Source organism: Diceros bicornis, chromosome 14 (assembly GCF_020826845.1).
Source record: "Diceros bicornis minor isolate mBicDic1 chromosome 14, mDicBic1.mat.cur, whole genome shotgun sequence".
Classification (NCBI taxonomy): Eukaryota; Metazoa; Chordata; class Mammalia; order Perissodactyla; family Rhinocerotidae; genus Diceros; species Diceros bicornis.
This window is the reverse complement of record NC_080753.1, coordinates 2,212,085-2,233,017: the sequence shown is the minus strand read 5'-3', so window position 1 is coordinate 2,233,017 and position 20,933 is coordinate 2,212,085. Positions and strand designations below refer to the sequence as shown.

Genomic DNA, 20,933 nt, shown 5'->3' with positions numbered 1-20,933 from the left:
CATTTTCTCCTGGAAGTCTTCCCTGACTCATGACCTTTCCCAACCTAAGTTGGATTCGTGCTCCTCCTCTGAGCTCCAGTAGTTCCCTGTGCACCTGTCTCTGCACTACACACATCACATCATAAGGTCACTATGCAAACAGTCCACTTAAGTTCTGTGTTATTGCTGTTGGTATCCTCCAAGAGTGGTACACTGTCTGGCGCATAGATGTGTTAAAGTGTGATCTGAATAAAAAGAACACATAACAGGGAAAGAATCTCCGCACAGGGTGTATTTTAGGGAAGGCATAGATGTCGAAATGCAAATAATTGGATATTGAGTATATTTTCCTAACAGAGACAGAACTAAAAGAATAGAAAAAGGCTTTCAATTTTGAGGCTATAATTCAAATTACAAAACAAACAATAAAGGCCCTTTTGAGAAAGAATAGTAAAATGAAATTTGGCTATTAAAAACAAGACATATTAGGAACCAGAAAGAAGCCATTCACGCAAATGCCAATAGACTGGTGATCACAGGATAAGAGAGCACTTACAATCATGTTAACAACACATACTAAGGTGAAGAAAAACCAGAGGCTAAATTATATTCAAAACCTGCCCCCGCAAATGGCCTAACCTACAAGGCATCACCATTATTCCCAAATCAGGGCAAGAAGCTTTTTCTTTCCAATTTATTTTTATTGTAAAGTATACATGACATAAAATCTACCATTTTAACCACCTTTAAAAGTACAGTTCAGCGCCATAAGCACACTCGTGCTGTTGTACCAGCCGCACCACCACCCAAGGTCCCAATGCACTCGCACACACGCCGCCGCCACGTTTCCTTCCTTTCGTCCACTTCGCTTCAGGAACGCACTGAGCTCGAGGCACCACCAAAGGTCCTGCTGGGTTGGATTCAGACACCGGGATGAGGGGAGTAAATCGCTGTGGGGTTATCCTTCACGGGCTGTCCAAATCGCAGGCTTCTGCTAACGGAATGTGAGCGCTCAGGACCCCCCTGGGTCGCCCCTCCCGCTGCCCGTCTGGGCATCAGGAACCGAGCAGCAGCCAGCGCAGCACCGCACCCCTGCAAACACGGGACCTCCCGTCGGCGGCGGGCGCGGCCAGCGCGGACCCCGCGGCGCCCTTCCCGCGGCGCCGCTGGAAGTGCGGACCGGCTCCCGCGAGGGCCGGCTGCGCTCTTTTGACCCTCCTCGGGCGCCCTACCTCCAGCGCGGGCCGCTCGGCCCGCGCTCGCTCCCTAACCCCGCAGCCGGCGCTTCCACGGGGCCTCGCGCTCTGGATTGACGCAAAGCTCCCGTTCTCGCGGGAACTGGGGCGGGAGCCGAACCGTGCGGACAAACCTCTGGAAATCTCGGTCGGCGCTGGAGCCAGAGCGGCGGCTGAGGGGCCGGGAGGAGGGCGCGGGGCGGGGCACCGAGCTCGGAAAGGGCGGGGCCCGGCCGCGAGAGGGGAGGGGACAGGCGAGGGGCGGTGAGAGGGCCCGGGGGCGGGGCCGCGGACCTGAGGAGCGCAGGTAGCGCGGCCGGCGGGTCGCGGGCGCGGGGCACTGCGCATGCTCGCGGCCGCGCTGGGCCGGGCGCTGAGCGGCGGTGACGAGCGGCTCCTCGGCGGCGGCGGTTGCGGGCGCCCGATGGCGATGTGAGCGGCCGCGGCGGGATGGTGCTGAGCCGGGCCGGGCCGTCTTCCTCCAGCAGGACCGCGGGCGCCGGCGTCCCACAGGCGGCGGAAGGGGCCGCGCCGGGGAGAGGTGAGCTGCACTGTCCCCTGGTCCCCGGCTCGCGACACCCGCCACCCTGCCGTCCCCGTTCCCACGGGCGCAGGAAGCGGCCGCCGCCTCGTCCCTCTCGCCCGCTGCTGCGGCGGAGCCCGGCCCCGGCCCGCGGGGGTCGGCGGGACGGCTGTCGGGCGCCCTCCCGGTGCGACCCGGCTCCCGCCGCCCCGCACTCGCCCTCGCCCCGCGGCTCTGCGAGCCTCACCCCGTGCCCGGCCCCGGCTGCATCCTCGGCCCGGCTCCGCCCGCGGGCGCCGCGCCCTCGCCGTCCCCCCGCGTGCCCCGGCGCCCGCGGTCCTCCCGCTCCGGTGGCTTCCCCGGTGCGTCCCGGGCCGGCCCTTCCCGGCGCCCCCGCCCCCGCCCGCCGGGCGTCTCGCCCTGGCCTCTGTCACTGCCTTCTCGGCTCTCGTGCCCTCTTTTCCCCCTTGGGTGCTCCGTCCTGGGTCTCTTTGTTGGTTCTGGTTTGTGTGCGCTTCAGCGTCGCGGCGCGCTGGAGTTCATCCCGCGCCCACCTTGCCCTCGGAGGCCTCGCTGCCTCTCGCGGTCCCTGCTTCGTCGCTTTCCGCCTGGTGGCCCTGTCCTCACGTCCTTTTCCGTGCTGATCCCATTTCTAGTGTCTAATCTTGTTTGGTTTTTCTCTAAAACTGTTTTTTCTGTTTGTATAGATCGAGCCTCTTGACTTCAATCAGTTTGTTTGACTTTTTATTAAATCTCTGAAGAGTTGCAGTCTCTTCTGCTTTCTACCTGAGCTAGGTATCCACTCAGTATTCTTAGTGTAGCTTCCAGTTTAATAAAATCTCTCTCCTTTCTTCCTTGACTGGAAATATCATCAAAGGAGTGATAGTAGCAGTAAACCTGTTACACTTACTGACTGAAGCTTTAACGTTTAAGAATTATGTTTACCTGACATGCCAGGAGAAGCACCCTGAGTACAGACTGGATGCAAATATGAAGGGTTAAGATTTGTTAAAGGCTCACCTACAAACATAAGGTTAAACTTTGGAAATTTTATTGTCCTCCAGTAAATATAGTTGTCCAGGAGCTAACCTTAAATGAAATTTAACAAATTTTATTTTATAAACTTCATTATTAATTCGATGTTTTATATATTTACTATTGCAACTGATTGCATCATTTTCCTGAGGGTCTCTGTTCTCTTTAATAAATGCTGACAATTTCTACTAACTTAAGAATAGAATTAGTGTGCTTACTGAAGGACAAATATGTGAAAACAGAAGTATTAAATTTTTGAATTGGGTGGAAGAACTTTCTGAACAGTTTTGGAGGTTTTTCCTCCCATTTCATTGTGGTCAAGATTTGGCTTACATAAAACCTCTCTCTATAAATAATGGTATAGTATCTTATTTTGAAGGCATCTGCTGAAGCAGTTACTTTCAGTGAAGTTTGCCTTTATTCTAGGGTTGAAGATCAACTGGATTATGTATTTCGTTCTGGAATCTCAAAGCAGTCCACAAACAGTAAATTCTTCCTTAACGTTGTCTGTGTCAGGTAGGAATTAAATTTTTCTGTTTCTGTTGTGCAGAAGGGAAACACCAAGGCAAAAAAGTGTAGTTTCTTACTCAAAGTGCTGTTAGAGGTAAAAGTAGAGGCAGATACAGTTTAGGATCTGATGTCATTAAACCACACCTCTTTTGGAAGAACTAGCACTTATTGTGTATGCTAGGAGGTGATGAACTCCTCAGCTTTTAAGATATTTTAGAAATGATTTTTCCAATGCAAATAGAGATAACTGCTGCTTTTGAAGGAAACTTTCCCACCTTTCAAAGGCAAGTCTTTCTATTTTTAGGTAACTATTTATTTAAAAAGTAAATACCTACAAATTCTTTTTGGTATTTTTAGTGAGTTCATTCTGTGCTCCTAGAAATTAAAATAAGGATTCATGGTGGACAGCAAGCATAGGACTAGAAGTCAGAAGATCTGAACTCTTATGATGACTCAGGACATTAGTTTGTAGAAACCAATTAACCTCTATACCTGGGTGTCTCTACCTGTAATATGTGGGTAAAAAGGTGGCCACCCAGTAATCTTTCAATAGTAAAGTAAGCCTTAGTAATTTAAACATGCTTAGGGCCACCACAGACAAAAATTGCTATGTGAATACTTAATTTCTGTCTCTTCTAGACGGTATAGTAAGAATATAATTGAATGCTTAAATCACAGTTCAAACTGGAGTTTAGATTTTTTTAAATTTCATACTTCTGTGAAAAGTCTAGTCAAATGCTGTGAGCTGAGGACCAGCTTAGATTAATGTTCATATGCGGTGAAACAGATGCTGCAGCGTTCGGTGTGCAGAACAGACGTGCTCTTTGTTGGCCAGGATTCCACACTGGAAGGAGCTGTAAGAATTACATGTGTGTCTTTGGTTACCTTCCTAATTTTCTGTTGTCTTGTACTTTAGGTTTCTTCACTGTAGATATAAAAACCCTCAAGAGTGGGGGGTTTTTTGGGGATTAGAAAGGGCAAAGATTTCCTTTGTTTTGATTCTAGGTATTGAGGAAAAGCTGCTTAAAAGCGAGTATTGTGATCTGTACATGTGTGTATTTAAATAAATGGGTGGAGATGGGAGCATAAAGATTTGAAGTGAGTAGTGTTTTGTTTTTTTTTCTTGAGTTATTTGTCAGGAAGAAAGTTTAGAAATGAATAAGAATAAGAAGCAGAATGGTAATATAGAAAAAAGCATTTGTAATGGACCCAGTGGTTTTTAGAAAAGTTATAATTATAGCATAGGGTGTTGGGCAGGTCTAGATTTTCAGAAGGAATAGAGTGAAACAACCCCACAGTGGGTTTCACCATTTTGTTTTTGAAGATGATCTTTTTTCAACAAGTACATACTTAGTTATCGATAATGTGCTAAATTTAATAAAAACTAGCCTCTTTTTCCTTAACAGGAATATAAAGGTGTCAGGCATACTATACCATTAAGAGATCTCCTGACTTGAATTATGCCTTAAGTTCTTGGTTCTAACTTTGATGAAACAATCTTTATGAACCACCTCTCAACCAAAAATGTGTTCTGAGAACGTTATAGTATATTTCCTTTGATGGGACTAGGTCTCCTCAGACCATCCATAATATAGAAAGTATTTCTAAATTATATTGTCAATATAGAATCTATTATTGATAGTATTGTGGAACGTTTCTGTTAAGTGTTATGAAATGTCCTTTTGCTGCAGTTCTTAATATAATCTGAACTAGAAGTATTCCTTCTTTGAAATCCCCTGGAAGTTGCCTTATAGGATGCAGCTGCTTCATTCATGATTGTTTTTAGAGCAGTGGTAGCTCTGACATCTGCTCTTTGATGTCTTCAAGTTGCCAGTAAGTCCTGGGCTTCTGTTGGAGATACTGCTAACTGTCGGTGTCTCAGCAGCGAGGTCAGGGCTTATTGACAGTCACAGTTGAAGACCTTGGGATCTGGAACTCCCTTTGCCATCACTTTTGTCTTTTGGAATTGAGAACCCCAGATTTTAAAACCATCCTCATTCTTCCTCAAGTTTACTTTAAGACTGAAAGTTAGTTATTTTCCTTAGGCAGATAAGGTTAGAATGTAGGCTGTCACCAGTCCCGTTCTATAAAATTAATGACTATTTTATGTCAGAGTATAATAGTATATAATATAATGCTTGCCACGGGCCCCATTTTGGTAGAAGAGTTCTGAAATAGTCCTCCAGGTAGGGAGAGCCAAAGAAATGTCCATAAGGAGTGAAATCAGTAGAAAAATTCTTTGAATAGAGAGTTGAAATATTCACTGTCTTGTTTTTTCCCTAGTTTTCCCAATACCTAAGATCTTACTTGGAAGCCAGCTCTTCTCCTTTTAAGGTCAGATGGCCTATAAATGAAAATATTTTCAAGCCATGCAATTGAAACTTACAGCAATAGCCTATTTAGTTGAGTTGTGTTATTTTGAATAGACGTTTCCTTGAGTGAAATCATATTTAAAAATTGAGATAAAATCATCATGTCAGCTGTTTATTGAGCACCATGCACCAAGTGCCGTGCTTAGCGCTTTGTATATATATATTATCTTTTTAAGCCTTACCTTTTGACCTAGGAATTATAAATATTATTTCCATTTGAGGAAACTAAGGTTTAGCAAGTCTGAATTAGAATCCAGGTCTGTCTGGCATCAAAGTTACTGGTAGACTAAAGAAAACAAGAAAGCATAGGCTGTTAAGAAAACTCATTTGTTTCTTAGAATATTTTTCAGAACAGATTGTAATTGTTTTTGTTCTAGTTCTGAGCTTTGTTCTCTGTTGAGATAACCAGTAAGATGAAATGTTTTAAGGAATGCTGGGCAGATCCCTGAACTAGGTAGTAGATGGTGACTGTGGTTCTTTCTGAATTTCTCTTCATGTTAAAAGAAGTAACTAGTTTTTGGTAATTTGGGCTATTCTGGGATTTTTAAGGTATATACTAATGTGATATATTCAAAGGCATTCTGTATTATGTTACTGGCAGGTTTATTTTATGGCATAGATGTGTCCCTGAAAAGTTTATGTGAGCCGATTTTAAGAAATCCTATTTTCCCATTGTCCATATAATGTCAGAGTTAGCTTTCATTAAGTGTCCCATAATGAGCAATGAAAGTTCTTTCTCTGTTTCTTTACTTCATTCTCATACAGTAAGTCAACCATGGAAATACTCTCAGAAGTTGCTAACGTTCCTTTTATGTTATGTTTAAAAAATATTTTTTCTATGGATTTTCTATCATATAGAAATTATGATATCACAGTTATCCAAAATTAACACTGTTCTAAGAGTGCTTACTTAATCTAAGTGTCAGTTCTAAGATTAGTAATAATATATTTCTCTTTTATTAGACAACTGTTTAAACCCAAATTTTAAAGAAATTAGAAGAGAACAGGGCCAGCCCCATGGCTTAGCGGTTAAGTGTACGCGCTCCGCTACTGGTGGCCCGAGTTCAGAACCCTGGGAGCGCACCAACGCACCGCTTCTCCGGCCATGCTGAGGCCGCGTCCCACATACAGCAACTAGAAGGCTGTGCAACTATGACATACAACTATCTACTGGGGCTTTGAGGGGAGAAAAAAAAAAAAGGAGGAGGATTGGCAATAGATGTTAGCTCAGAGCCGGTCTTCCTCAGCAAAAAGAGGAAGATTAGCACGGATGTTAGCTCACGGCTGATCTTCCTCACAAAAAAAAAAAAGAAATTAGAAGAGAACAATGCCTTTAAAACTTCAGATTTTGTGTTTTTGGGTGTAGGATATGAGAAATTTGAAGATTTCATAATTAGAGAATAATGTTAACTACATGGAAAATTGAAGATAGTTAATTTATAAAAGTATAATTATTTTTTCATTAATGTTGCATTCTGATTTCAGTTTTTCTTTTAGTAGGGGCATATCTGTCTCATGGCTTGATGATCGTTGAATCTATTTCCTATAACAATTCAGGTGTGAACGTTAGAATTATGCAAGTTTAAATACATGCCATGGAGTTTGACATATTTGAGGGTTTTGTCCTTTCTCCATTATTTCCTAACTGTGTGACCTTGGATAAGTTATGTAAACTTTTTGCTCCTTAATTTCCTCACCTGTAAAATGGCGTAATAATAGCTGTTTCAGCTGTTTATGAAAATTAAATGAAATAACATAGTTAAAGCTACTGGTATAAGAGTAGGTCCTCCAAGAAGTTCTGCGTGTCTGTCTTGGGTTCCTATTTGTTATTGCCGTTTGGTCTATATTTGGTATCAACAGGGAAATATATAGGTTTTTAAAATATAGTTTGTCTATCAAGCTATTCTCACTGTCTTTCCTTTGGAAGATCTCCCTCTTCTCCTCTCCCCAAAAGAGAATAATTCAGTACTGTATTCTCTTCTTAAATATTTCTGTAGTTTGTGCAGCGTGGCACATAGCTGGCCCTCAGGAGTTCATTTTGATGTGTGAAGAGTGGCAGCAAAAGTTTCTAGACCAGTGATTTTCTTACTTTACGTGTCCCCTCTACTGTAATGATTCTGATACCGTGTCTTTGCTGTGAATCACTTTTTAAGATGAGAAATGCTACTGATGAAGGTGTCTTGTGTATGTGAATAATTGTGAAGGCAAAAAGAAGGTTAAAAGCTGTCTGAGTTGGTGGTGATCTTCAAGTCAGGCAAGTGACAGTGGCCTGGCGATTTTAGAGCAGGATATAATCCAGTGACTTAGCATGTTTAGCCCCTGAAGAGGGAGCTTACAAAGCTGGATGAGGTGTCAGGGCCTCAGCCAATCAAAAAGGGAACTGAATGTAAATCAAGAAATAAGATCATAGCTCAGATATTTAGACTGAACCAACCAATGCAGACTTAACCAAATTAGGTCGCCAGAATCACACCAGGTAGCAGGGTTAGAGATGCAAGACTAATCCAGGTGTCACTGGCTGACTGTTCTCAGTTTATTACTGTCTGGTGTGACTTGGTCAGGATTAGCTCAAAGCCCGTAAGGGGCCGAGCCTGTGTGGATTGGAGTTCTGCCTTGCCCGGGGTGAGCGGGACTTAGGAAAGGTGGCAGCTGAGCACACCTTCTCCCAAGAGACCCATCTTTCTATTTTCCTTGGTTTGCCTCAGAACTTGGCTGTTACAAGAATCTTTTATTCTCTACAAGGTTATGAGAACAGCATTCTGAAGGCTTCTAGGGGTGCCCCTATTTTGGGCTTCCTCCTTATTCATTGGAGAAAGGCCCGGGAAAGTGGAACCAGAATTGGCTAGCTAGTATTAAATGGATTGAGTTAGCCTCCTCCTTTGTTCCTGTCATGTTCCCATTTACCTACTTGAATTTAACTGTACATGTTAGATGCTCTTCCTTCTGTAGGTCGCAGATCCCAAATGTCAGTCTCAGTCCCCCATGTCTGTCATAGTGTGAGCCCCTCGTCTAGTTGGGCTTGAATTCGATGTTTCTTTATTTGGTTTCAGTTCCTGTATGTCTGTCATAATGTCAGCTGCTCACTATGTTGAATGTGAACATTTGAAGATGTGTATATTTTTTGGACAGTATGGCCCCTAAATGCAAGTTTACAACGTTAGCTAGTGTTCAGCTGAAGAAACAGTGATTTTTTTTCCTAAAGCTGGAAGAGAAAGTGAATGTGTTTTACTCGTTGAGAAATGATATATTGATTGCCAACATGGAGCCTTTGTAAGGGATTTTTAAGGGTAAGTTGGTCCGTAGGTGGTTTTTGCCTTATGTGGTGTCTTTAGTACCTAACTTATACATAAGATTGGGCATCATTAGTTGGGACTGTCAGTATTACAGGCTCTGAACCCATTTGTCCCAGGGCTGCTAACTTGGGAATGGAATTTTGAAGCTGGAGCTGTTGGCTCCATAATTGATAGAAGTGGTCCCTTTATTCCTTAGGTTGACAAAGGGAGTGTCTGGAATCTCCAGTTTGTTCAACTGCTTTACCCTCTGCCTTAGGAGAAAGAACACCCTCAGAGCATCTATTTTGGATCTCATAGTTGAAGAGTCAGGACTGTTAGTTCTTTGATTTTTGTGAGAGGATCTGATCATCCCTTGTGGTTTCCAGTCTATCTTCAGGAACCTCTGAGCCGTGCGTCTTAGTTTCAGATGTTTCCGCATCCTCTTTTAGGTATCTGAAACACTCATGAATTCAGACCGAGTTCAGATTGATTAGCTTTTGTTTTAGGATCAGTGTACATAGTGTAGGAGCATCTCCCACATGTTTTGGGATATCCATGCCTGGACTTCCCTTTGTGGATATTGGAAGTCTCTCAGCTGATCTGGTGGGAGTGAGCGTGCCTGTAGTCTCAGAAGCTATGCATGGTTTTTGTGTACCTAGTGCTATTTCTGGGGCAGTTACTATACACTCCAGCAGTTAAAGAGAAGGTTTGGTATTCCTAGACTAAGATGTCCAGTAGAAATGTGTGAGATGTGTAATTTAAAATTTTCTACTAGCTACATTTGAAAAAGTGAACATTAACTGGTAAAATTAATTTTTATAATATGTTTTTATAACCCAATATATCTAAAATTTTATTTCAAGATGTGATCAATATAAAAAACATATTAATGAGATATTTACATTCTTTTTCTGTACTAAGTCTTGAAAATCCAGTGTGTACTTTATACTTACAGCTTATCTCAATTAGTATACTACATTTTTAACAGTTAAAGTAAAATATAACTTGTCAAAACAATAAAGTTATGTTTGGTGGAAGAATATTTTACACTACCTCAGTATTTGGATTTAAATTTAAATTAATTTAAAATTAAAAATTCCGCGCCTCAGTCACACTAGTCACATTTCAGTAGTTCAGTAGCCGTGTGTGGTGTGTTGGACAGAGCAGGTCTAGAGGGCCAAGAATGTCTTTCAGATTTACAGGTAACTTTGTTTCTTTGGGAGTAAGCTAAGTTTTCCTGAGGTATGAAGAGGTAGTTGTCAGATTGTACTCACTGTCAGGTTTGACTGGCAGAGAAATCCCTTCTCATGTCTAAGAGCGTTTCAGCGTAAGTTTCTCGTTTAGTGTCAGAGTCAGTTCCTGGTTGAGGTTCCCCCCATGGTTCTTGAATTGGGGTTTGTAGTTTACTCAGCAAGGGACCTACAAATGGCCCTGGAAGGAGCCGTGCTTGAACAGACCTCTCAGATTATTCTGTTGAGGCTCCTTGCCAGGGCCAGGAGAACAGAAGGAACAGTTCAGTCTCAGGTAAGTCGGCTGGTTCCCATAGCTTCACAGGCTCGGATTAAAGTGACAGGTTCTGAGCCAGCCGGCAGACTGCCCAGGAGTCTGGTGGGGCAGAGAGTTCCTCGCAAAAGAGTGTGTCCCAGGCATCATCTGGGTAAAAGGAAAGAAGCCCTTCCTTCAACTTTCATTCTTGAAAGGGCAGGCCAGGATTTTTCTGTTTCATGAACGATCCTTTGCCTGATGAGTGGAGTGCCATAAAAATCTGTGTAAGTCAGAGACTGCAAACTCGGAGTTTGCCCTGTAGGCGTGTTTGGTTGGAACTACACAAGTTTTGTTTGTTTGTTTTTTAACTAGTTGGAAACATCTAAAATTTAGGAGATTTCACTTCTAGAAAAAAAACATTTTCAATTTCTTCTTGGAAATGTATAAGCCTCTGATAATGCTGGGCCAGCAAGGATTGGCTGAAGCCAAGTAACACTTGCTCCCTGTGATGGGAAAAGAGCAGTTTATGAGAAGGTGATCAAACAGGTGCCCTCTCCCTCTGGGAGGCCTCTGAATTTTTCTTTTCTTTCTCTTTTGCCTGCTCCTTTTCCTTTAGCCCCTTCTCCTTTGAATTTTTTCTTCTACTAAAACATAAAAATAAAAATAGTTTTTTTCTGTTTTTTTGAGAGGAGTGAAAAACACATCAGCATCACTCTTACGTGTCTGTATATGTATTGTATGTTTCTACTTAGGGAATAATCAATAAAAAGGGATGGATTTGAGGAAAATTACACAGCAACAATAGGGAAAAAGCACAGTAGGATACGAGAGGAAGAGTGGAGGAAATTGCTAGCAGATCTTGAACTTACGCTGGTAAAGGAATTTTATCATAAAAGTTCATTCATGCATGTCTCTGTTTTTAATATATTAATATAATAATTCCTTTCATCAAGTTGGTTGGGTTTAAATAGAATAATGATGATAGTTAATACTTATGGGATATTTAATGTTAATTTATTAATTGTTCCTTAAATTTTAAATTGAGGGCCCACTGTGTGTCAGGCAATGGTGATACAGCTGTGTACAGACAAGTCAGAAGTTCCTCCCTTCATGAAGCTTACATTTCAGAGGGGAGAAATAATAAGATGGAGATCAGCACTGAGGAAAAAACTAAAGGAGGAAAGAGATAGGGTGTGCCAGGAGAAGACAGTTACTGTTTTAGATTGAGTGGCCAGGAAAGGCCTATCCAAGAAGTTGACCTTTGAGTCAAGACTAGGAGGAGGTGAAGGAGTCAGTCATTTGGATATATGGGAGGGAAGAGTGTTCCAGGGAACAAATGCAAAGGCCCTGAGGCAGGAATATATTTTGTGTATTTGAGGAATAGCAAGGAAACAAGTGTGATTGGAGTGGGCAGACTGGTAGGAAATGAAGTCAGAGAAATTGTGGAAGATCCAGATTATCTAGGACATCATATGCCCATTGTAAGGCAATTTTACTGAATATGATAGGAAGCCAATGAGGGTTTGGAACAGAGGAGAAAGCTACAGTTGGAATTATTTTCAAATAATATATAGTATTATATAACATTATAATATATTATTATATATAACATATAATTACAATTAGTATATATGTAATAAATTATATAATATAAAGGATCATCTGGCTGATTTTCTGAAAATAGCCTGAATGGAGGATATATTAGTTAGGGTACAGATTAGGTGTAGTTTCTGTAACAAAGAGTTATAAGACAAAGTCTGAGCAGTCTAGGTAGGTAGGACAGCTGTGTTCCGTGAAACTGTTTAGGAATCCAGAATCTTTCCATCTTTTTGTTTTACCATTCTTCAGAGTTTTGTCATTTTCTCTGTTGTCAAAACTAGGTCACTATCAAGAAGATATTCCAGCCTGTAAAAAAGCAAGCAGATGAAGTCCAGGGCAAAAAACCTTAGCCATACCTTGTATCTCTTGCATTTCTGAGCTTATAGTAAGTGTTCAGTAAGTGTTTGAATGGATGAATACCTGTTTTATATCTGAGTAAGTTAAGGCATAGAGACTTAACTAAACCTGACTGAGTCAGAACTGGAACAAGATCTCAACCTTGCACACAAGAATATATATACAGGAGAAGCTATCTTAGATAAGAGGTTATTTCCCTGAAATGGGCCATATCTTATATAAAGGTAGCATTGTTTTTATCTCCTTAGAAATAGTTACTATAAAATCTTTTGACATGATTATTAGGGTTTGGAATAGCAGTTATAGAAGGTGGTAAAGTCTACGTCTTTATGATGGAGAGAAGAAAAAAGTCTATGAAGAAGAGTGAACATGGTCTATTCTAACATTTTTAAGTACCTAAATTAATTATATTAAGGATAAAAGATTTTTTTTTTAATTGAAGCAATAAATATTTGGAGTGTGAAAAAAAAACTGTTCATAGCATATCCAGGCAACCTTTTTTGTCAAAGTGTTTTAAATGGCTCATAGCATTGTGTGTGTGTGTGTGTGTGTGTGTGTGTGTACCTACACACATTTTATATATATACACATATATATATATATATATATATGTATATATATAAAATTTCAGAAATCACTTATTCTGCCAGGGCGCTATTTAAAAGTGGTGAGTCCTACTCTTAAAAATTAATAAGCTTGTGATGTTTTGGGTATTCATGAATATTGTTTCTGAACCGCTGGACTAAGGAAGTACTCTTCTGCGTGACGTCATCATCGTGGCAGCGTGAGAGGATCCCTTGTCTCTCCCCTTCAGTCTATAGCGAGTAAAACATCCATAGCCCAACAGATACTGCATTGCACAACGTACCAGGGCACTGGAGAGATCCACACATTGGGACATAGGAAGGTGGGTGGATTGGAGCACATAGAGGAGGCCAAATGGGGGAACAGCAGAGGCAGAGCCCAGGACCCTGGATTCCTGGCTGTGGCGGCTGAGCTAGCCTCCCCCAGCCCCAGAGAACGTGGTGGGCAGCAGCAAAGGTGCATGTGTGAATCCAGCCAGCCAGCTGTGGTGGCACCCGTGGCCACAGAAGGTGGAGCAGCAGCAGAGATGGAGCCTCAAGATCCTGGCCACAGCTCAGAGCCTTGTAGCAGTAGAGGAGGCACACAGCGGACTCCGACATCCCAACCGCAGCAGTGCCTGCGGCCATAGAGTAACAGGCAACAGCAGAGGCAGTGACCTGTGAACCTGGCTCCCCACCTGCCCCCTCTCCCCGCCACAGTGGAGCTTCCGACCCAGGTGATCCTGGATGTGGCTGGGGCATCAGCCATCCCTGTGCCCCCGGCAGCAAAGCCAGCAGCTGCAGCGACACCAGGAAAAACAAAGCATCAGTGACCCCCAGAAGCACAGAAGGCAACAACGAGAGTACTAGCGGCACCCCGAATAGAGGCAGTGGAAGGTAAAAACGTGCATGTCCTCAAATATAACCAGAAGCAGCTCAGGTAAGAGAAACCAAAAACTAGTGCTATAGCACCACCTAATGAAAAAGGAAAGAACGGCTTCTAATCTCCAGTAGATTGAAAAGTTTGAATCAAAACAAACAACACTATACCTAAATAAGAAATGTGTTTGCTACGACAAATGCATGGACAGAGGAATAACTCAGAAAGCACCACAAAAAGCAACAGTAACACGGCATCACGAAGAAATAACAGTTCTCCAGAAACCAAACATAAAGTCATGGAAGATTGTGATCTAACTGATATGGAATTCAAACAAGCTATCATGAAGAAACTCAGCGAGCTACAAGAGAGGCAGTTCAATGAGCTCATGAATAAAACCAATGATACAGAAGGAATACTTTACCAAAGAGACTGAAACTCTAAAAAAGAACCAAACAGAAATTCTGGAGCTAAAGAAATCTATAGATGAGATGAAGAATGCATTCGAAAGCATTAGAAATAGAGCAGACCCTATGGAAGAGAGAATTAGCAAGCTCAAAGATGGAAACCTAGAAATGATGCTTGTAGAAGAGGAGAGAGAACTAAGATTTTTTTTAAATGTAGAAGTTCTACGAGAATTATCCGACTCCATTAGAAAGGACAACATAAGGATAATAGGTATGCCAGAAAGAGAAGAGAGAAAAGAGCAGAGACCTTATTTAAAGAACTAGTAGCTGAGAACTTCCCAAACCTGTGGAATGAATTGGATATACAAATCTGTGAAGCTAATGGAACGTTATCTCAAGTCAAAAAGACCTGCTCCAAGACAGACGATAATAAAACTGTCAAAAGTCAATGACAAAGAAAGAATATTAAAGGTAATGGGGGAAAAATACCAATAACCTATGAGGGAACCCCCGTTAGGCTATCAGCAAATTTCTCAGCAGAAACTGTACGGGCCAGGAGAGAGTGGAATGATATATTCAATATATTGGAAGATTTAAAAACTGTCAGCCAAGAATACTCTGTCCAGCAAAGTTATCTTTCAGATGTGAAGGAGAAATAAAGGCTTTCCCAGACAAACCAAAGCTGAGGGGGTTCATCACCACTAGACATGCCTTATAAGAAATGTTGACAGAAGCTCTCCTACCTGAAATGAAAAGGCAAAAGGATACAAAGCTTTGAACAAGGTGACAAATAGAATCAGAAGATTGCAACTCTATATCAGAATAGGTTAGTAAACAATTATAACAAAGGTTAAAGGGAAAGGAAGTATTAAAAATAACTATAACCACTTTAATTTGGTAACAAACTCACAGTACAAAAAAGGATGATTTGTGACAACAAAAACATAGAAAGGGAAGACGAAAAAGATGGAACCTACATAGGCAAATGATTAGATGATATCAGCAGAAAAAGGACTATCTCATCTATGAAACATTTTATACAAACCTCATGGTAACCACAAAGCAAAAATTCAAAGCAGTCACGAAGCTTAAAAAAAGAGGAAACTGAGAAGCACATCATACAAAACCACCACACTGAAGTGACAGACAGAAACACAAGGAAAAAGAAATAGTGGAAATATAGAGCAACCAGAAAACAAAAGATAAAATGGCAGTGTTAAGTACTCATATATCAGTAATCACACTAAATGTAAATGGAATGAGTTCACCAATTAAAAGACGCAGAATGGCTGGATGGGTTAAAAAACAAGACCCAACAACATACTGCCTCCAGGAGACTCATCTCAGCTTTCAAGACAAACATAGGCTCAAAGTGAAGGGATAGAAGATGATACTCCAAGCAAACGACAACCAAAAGAAAGTGGTGTAGCCATACTTATATCAGACAAAATAGACTTCAAACCAGAAAAGATAAGAGACAAAGATGGACATTATGTAATGATAAAGGGAACAAGAAGATATAACATTTATTAATATATATGCACCCAACATAGGAGCATGAAAATCTATAAAGCAACTATTAACTGACCTAAAGGGAGAAATTAATAGCAATACAATAATAGTAAGGGACTTCAACACCCCACTTACGTCAATGGCTAGATCATCCAGGCAGAAAATCAACAAGGAAACATCGACCTTAAATAAAGTGTTAGATCAGATGGACTTAATAAAGATAAAGAGAAGATTCCATCCAAAAGCAGGAGACTATACATTCTCAAAGATAGACCGTACGTTGGGAAACAAAACAAGTCTTAATAAATTTAAGAAGATTGAAATCATATCAAGCATCTTTTCTGACCACAGTGGTGTGAAACTAGAAATCAACTATAAGAAGAAAGCTGGAAAAGTCACAAATATGTGGAGACTAAACAATGTGCTACTTTACAACTATTGCATCAAAGAAAAAAATCAAAAAATACATGGAGACAAATGAAAATGAAAACACAACATACCAAAATCTATGGGATGTGGCAAAAGTGGTACTAAGAGGGAAGTTTACAGCAATACAGGCCTACCTCAAGAGACAAGAAAAATCTCAAATAAACTATCTAACATTACACCTAGAGAACACCTAGAAAAAGAAGAACAAATGAACCCCAAAGTCAGTAGAAAAAAGGAAATAATAAAAATCAGAGGAGAAATAAATGCAATAGAGCCTAAAAAGACCATAGAAAAGATAAGTGAAACTAAGAGCTAGTTCTTTGAAAAGATAAACAAAATTGACAAACCTTTAGCTAGACTAAGAAAAAAAGAGAAGGCTCAAATAAAAAAATCGGAAATGAAAGAGGAGAAGTTACAGCAGATACCACAGAAAAACAAAGGATTATAAGAAAATACTGTGAAAAGCTATATGTTAACAAATTGAGTAATCTAGAAGAAATGGATAGTTCTTAGAATCATACAACTTTCTGAAACTGAATCAAGAAGAAATAGAGAATCTGAATAGACTGATCACTAATAAAGAGATTGAAATAGCAGTCAAAAACCTCCCCAAAAACAAAAGTCTAGGACCAGATGGCTTTTCTGGTGAATTCTACCAAACATTCAAAGATTTAATACCTATCCTTCTCAAACTCTTCCAAAAAATTGAAGAGGACGGGACGCTTCCTAACTCATTCTATGAGGCCAACATCACCCTGATACCAAAGCCAGAGAAGGACAACACAAAACAAGAACATTACAGGCCATATCACTGATAAACATAATTGTAAAAATCATCAACAAAGTATTAATAAACTGCATGCAACAATATATTAAAATGATTATACATCACGATCAAGTGGGATTTATTGGCATTCATCATCAACATTTGTAAGTAAATCAATCAGGCAAAATAGAGACCACATTAACAAAATGAAGAATAAAAACCATAGGATCATCTCAATAGATGCAGAGAAAGCATTTGACAAGATTCAGCATCCATTTATGATAAAAACTCTTTATAAAATGGATGTAGAAGGAAAGTACCTCAACGTAATAAGGCTGTATATGACAAACCCACAGCTAACATCATACTTAATGGTGAAAAACTGAAAGCTATTCCTCTAAGAACATGAAAAAGACAAGGATGCCCACTCTCATCACTCTTATTGAACACAGTATTGGAAGTCTTAGCCAGAGTAATTAGGCAAGAAAAAGAAATAAAATGTATCCAAATTGGAAAGGAACAAGTAAAACTGTCACTATTTGCAGATGACGTGATCTTATATATAGAAAACCCTATAGAATCCACTAGAAAACTATTAGAAATAATACATGAATACAGTAAAGTTGTACGGTATAATATCAACATACAGAAATCAGTTGTGTTTCTATACACTAACAACAAACTAGCAGAAAGAGAAATCAAGAATGTAATCCCATTTACAATGGTAACAAAAAAAATAAAATACCTAGGAATAAATTTAACCAAGGAGGTGAAAGACCTGTACATTGAAAACTGTAAGACGTTGTTAAAAGAAATCAAAGACACAAAGAATTAGGAAAATATTTTGTGCTCGTGAATTGGAAGAATTAACATAGTTAAAAATGTCCATATTACGTAAAGCAATCTACAGATTCAATGCAATCCCTATCAAAATCTTAACAACATCTTTCATTGAAATAGAGCAAAGAATCCTAAAATTTATATGGAGCAACAGAAGAATAGCCAAAGGAATCCTGAGAAAAAAGAACAAAGCTGGAGGCATCTCAATCCCTGACTTGAAAATATACTAGAAAGCTATAGTAATCCAAACAGCATGGTACTGGCACAAAAACGACACACAGATCAATGGAACAGAATTGAGAGCCCAGAAATAAACCCACACATTTATGGACAGCCAGTTTTCAACAAAGAAGCCAAGAACATACAATGGAGAAAGGAAAGTCTTCAATAAATGGTGTTGGAGAACTGGACAGCCACATGCAAAAGAATGAAACTCGGCCCCTATTTTATATCATACACAAAAGTTGACTCAAAGTGGATTAAAAAATGTGAATGTAAGACCTGAAACCCTAAAACCCCCAGAAGAAAACAGAGTGCACTCTTTGACATCAGTCTTAGCAATATTTTTGGATATGTCTCCTCAGCTAAGGGAAACAAAGGAAAAGGTAAACACATGGAACCATATCAAACTAAAAAGGTTTTTGCACAATGAAGGAAACCATCAACAAAACAAAAAGCCTGCTGATTGGGAGAAAGTATTTGCAAACGGTATATCTGATAAGAGATTAATATCCAAAATATCTAAATAACTCATACAACTCAACAAAAAAAACAACCTGAGTGAAAAAGGTGCAGAGGATCTGAACAGACATTTTTCCAAAGAAGATATACAGATGGCCAACCAGCACATGAAAAGATGTTCAACATTACTAATTATTAGGGAAATAAATGCAAATCCAAACCGCAGTGAGATATCACCTCACACCTGTCAGAATGGCTATTATTAAAAAGATAAGAAATAGCAGTGTTGGAGAGGCTGTGGAGAAAAGGGAACCCTTGAACACTGCTGGTGGGAATATAAATTGGTGTAGCCACGATGGAAAACGGTGTGGAGGTTCCTCAGAAAATTAAAAAGAGAACTGTCGTATGATCTAGCTATTCCACTTCTGTGTATTTATCCAAAGTATATGAAAACACTAATTTGAAAAGATATATGCAGCCTTATGTTCATTGCAGCATTATTCACAATAGCCAAGACTTGGAAACAGCTTAAGTACCCATCAATAGATGAATGGATAAAGAAGATGCGGTGTATATATACAATGGAATATTAATCAACCATAAAAAAAGATGAAATCTTGCCATTTGTGACAACATGGATGGACCTTGAGGGCGTTATGCTAAGCAAAATAAGTCAGACGGAGAAAGTCAAATATTGTATGTTTTCATTCATATGTGGAAGATAAAACAACAAGAAACAAACTCAGACACAGAACAGATTTGTGGTTACTGGGGGGAGGGGAGTGGGGGAGGGTGACAGAGGTAAAGGGGGACATCTGGACAGTGACAGGTGGCAACTAGACTTTTGGTGGTGAACACAGTGGTGAATACAGAAGTCGAAATATGATGTACGCCTGAAATGTATATAATATTATAAACCAATGTGACCTCAATTAAAAAAAATTTAAAAAAGAATACTTTTATTTATTATTGTACTTTGAAGTATACACAAGTGAATCCTTAACAAAGATATAATATTAATGTCGTTGAAACTGTTAACGAAAACAGATCTCTAAAACTTATTCCTAAGCTTTATGGAAGATATAGATCGTTTAGATAAATTGAGATTATTAAGTAACTAATGAAGCATAAGTTTCCTTAAAATAGACTTTTTTATGTCTGCTATTTTGTTTGAGATGTTACTTTTTCTTTCTCATAGGGAGAACAATATATTTTAACAAGAATCAGTAACTGAAAGTACAAGATTGGTTATTTAATAATGTTAAAATGAAGTTTTGATCAGCAGAGGTAAAACTGTCATTTTTTTTGCATTTAATTCATAATAGATCAGAGTATTTGCCAAATTTCCCTGAAGAACTATTTCAAGAACGGTGAAGAGTCTGAGATTTTATCCCACCTGCAAGCTAACAAGTTAGCCTGCCACATTGCCATGGATGTGGGCAGAAGATGTGAGACTCCTGGATCAAAGGAAAGGGTGGTTTATACTCAGAGCAATAGCAGCAGCTAAAATAGTAGGCAACACCTGCATATGAGTAGGTTGTGTTACAGGGGAGGAACCCTGAGCTAAGAGAACCCCAGTCTTTTATAATGGACAGTAAGCCTCCTGACTTATGCCTCAGGGGGAGGCTTTGTCTCAACTCCATGGGACAGTAAACAAATCTGTCCTTTGTTCTGGTATAAGACACTATCTCTGACTTCTAAGACAGTTTGCTAAACATGCATCCTTGAAAAATAGTCTGGAACAAAGGCTTGCAAGAGATGCAGAGACAGGGGACTCGGGAGAATTTTCTTTCAACACTTCCTTCCTCTGAATTGCTTTTTAAAGCATAGGTTATTGATAAAGATAATTGTTACAGGGCTTTTTTGAAATGGTGAAAAGATGGAAACCACTGAAATACACAATAGGAGATAGTTTAAATTATAACATTCACAGTATACTAGTTAATAATTGAAAATAATGTTTTCAAACTACATTTATTGACATAGATGTTCATTAAAAATTAAGTGAAATAAACAGGTTATAAAATGTACATGTGGTTTGATCCCACTTTTATAGAAATTGTACAAATGCACACGTAGGAAGAATATATACCAAAGTATATATTTCAGTGAATACAATTGTGAATGTTTTCTTTTTTACTTGTCTGTATTTTTTTACCCCTTTGAAAATGAATACTTGATGCTTTTGTAATGAGAGGAAAAAAAATTTTTTTTTTTAATTTAAAAAGGAATAGTCATTTAAGAACTTCACCTAACACAGAAAAACCTTCATGTAATCAAATGGGGATTAAAGAATGTTAATTCTCTTTTTGACTCTGGAGTTGCTTTTATGTGCAGTATAGAACCAGAAGAGAATAATTAGGTAGCTTAATTTTTTCTTAAAAAGTTACTGTTTTATCTATGATAAAGTCAAGAGTTTCTTTTAGCAATTTGCTGTATTATCTATTATCACATAGATATCACGAAGGGAAACAAATCTTAGAAAAAG

General features: G+C 39.8%; 1 protein-coding gene across 10 annotated transcripts in view; it reads left to right on the top strand.

The window, feature by feature from the left end:
* The first annotated feature begins 1,601 nt into the window (after positions 1 to 1,601).
* Positions 1,602 to 20,933, top strand: part of FAM135A (family with sequence similarity 135 member A) — a 124,425-nt gene continuing 105,093 nt past the window's right edge. For 2 of the 10 annotated variants that reach the window (XM_058554065.1, XM_058554061.1), the window contains exons 1-3: positions 1,602 to 1,755; positions 3,199 to 3,288; positions 19,644 to 19,732. The gene's annotated coding sequence lies outside the window, so the exon portion shown is untranslated. Of the gene's footprint in view, positions 1,756 to 2,285; positions 2,533 to 2,846; positions 3,289 to 19,643; positions 19,733 to 20,933 lie in introns of those variants that run through there. The other 8 variants (XM_058554068.1, XM_058554069.1, XM_058554072.1 and 5 more) reach the window with 6 other exon arrangements.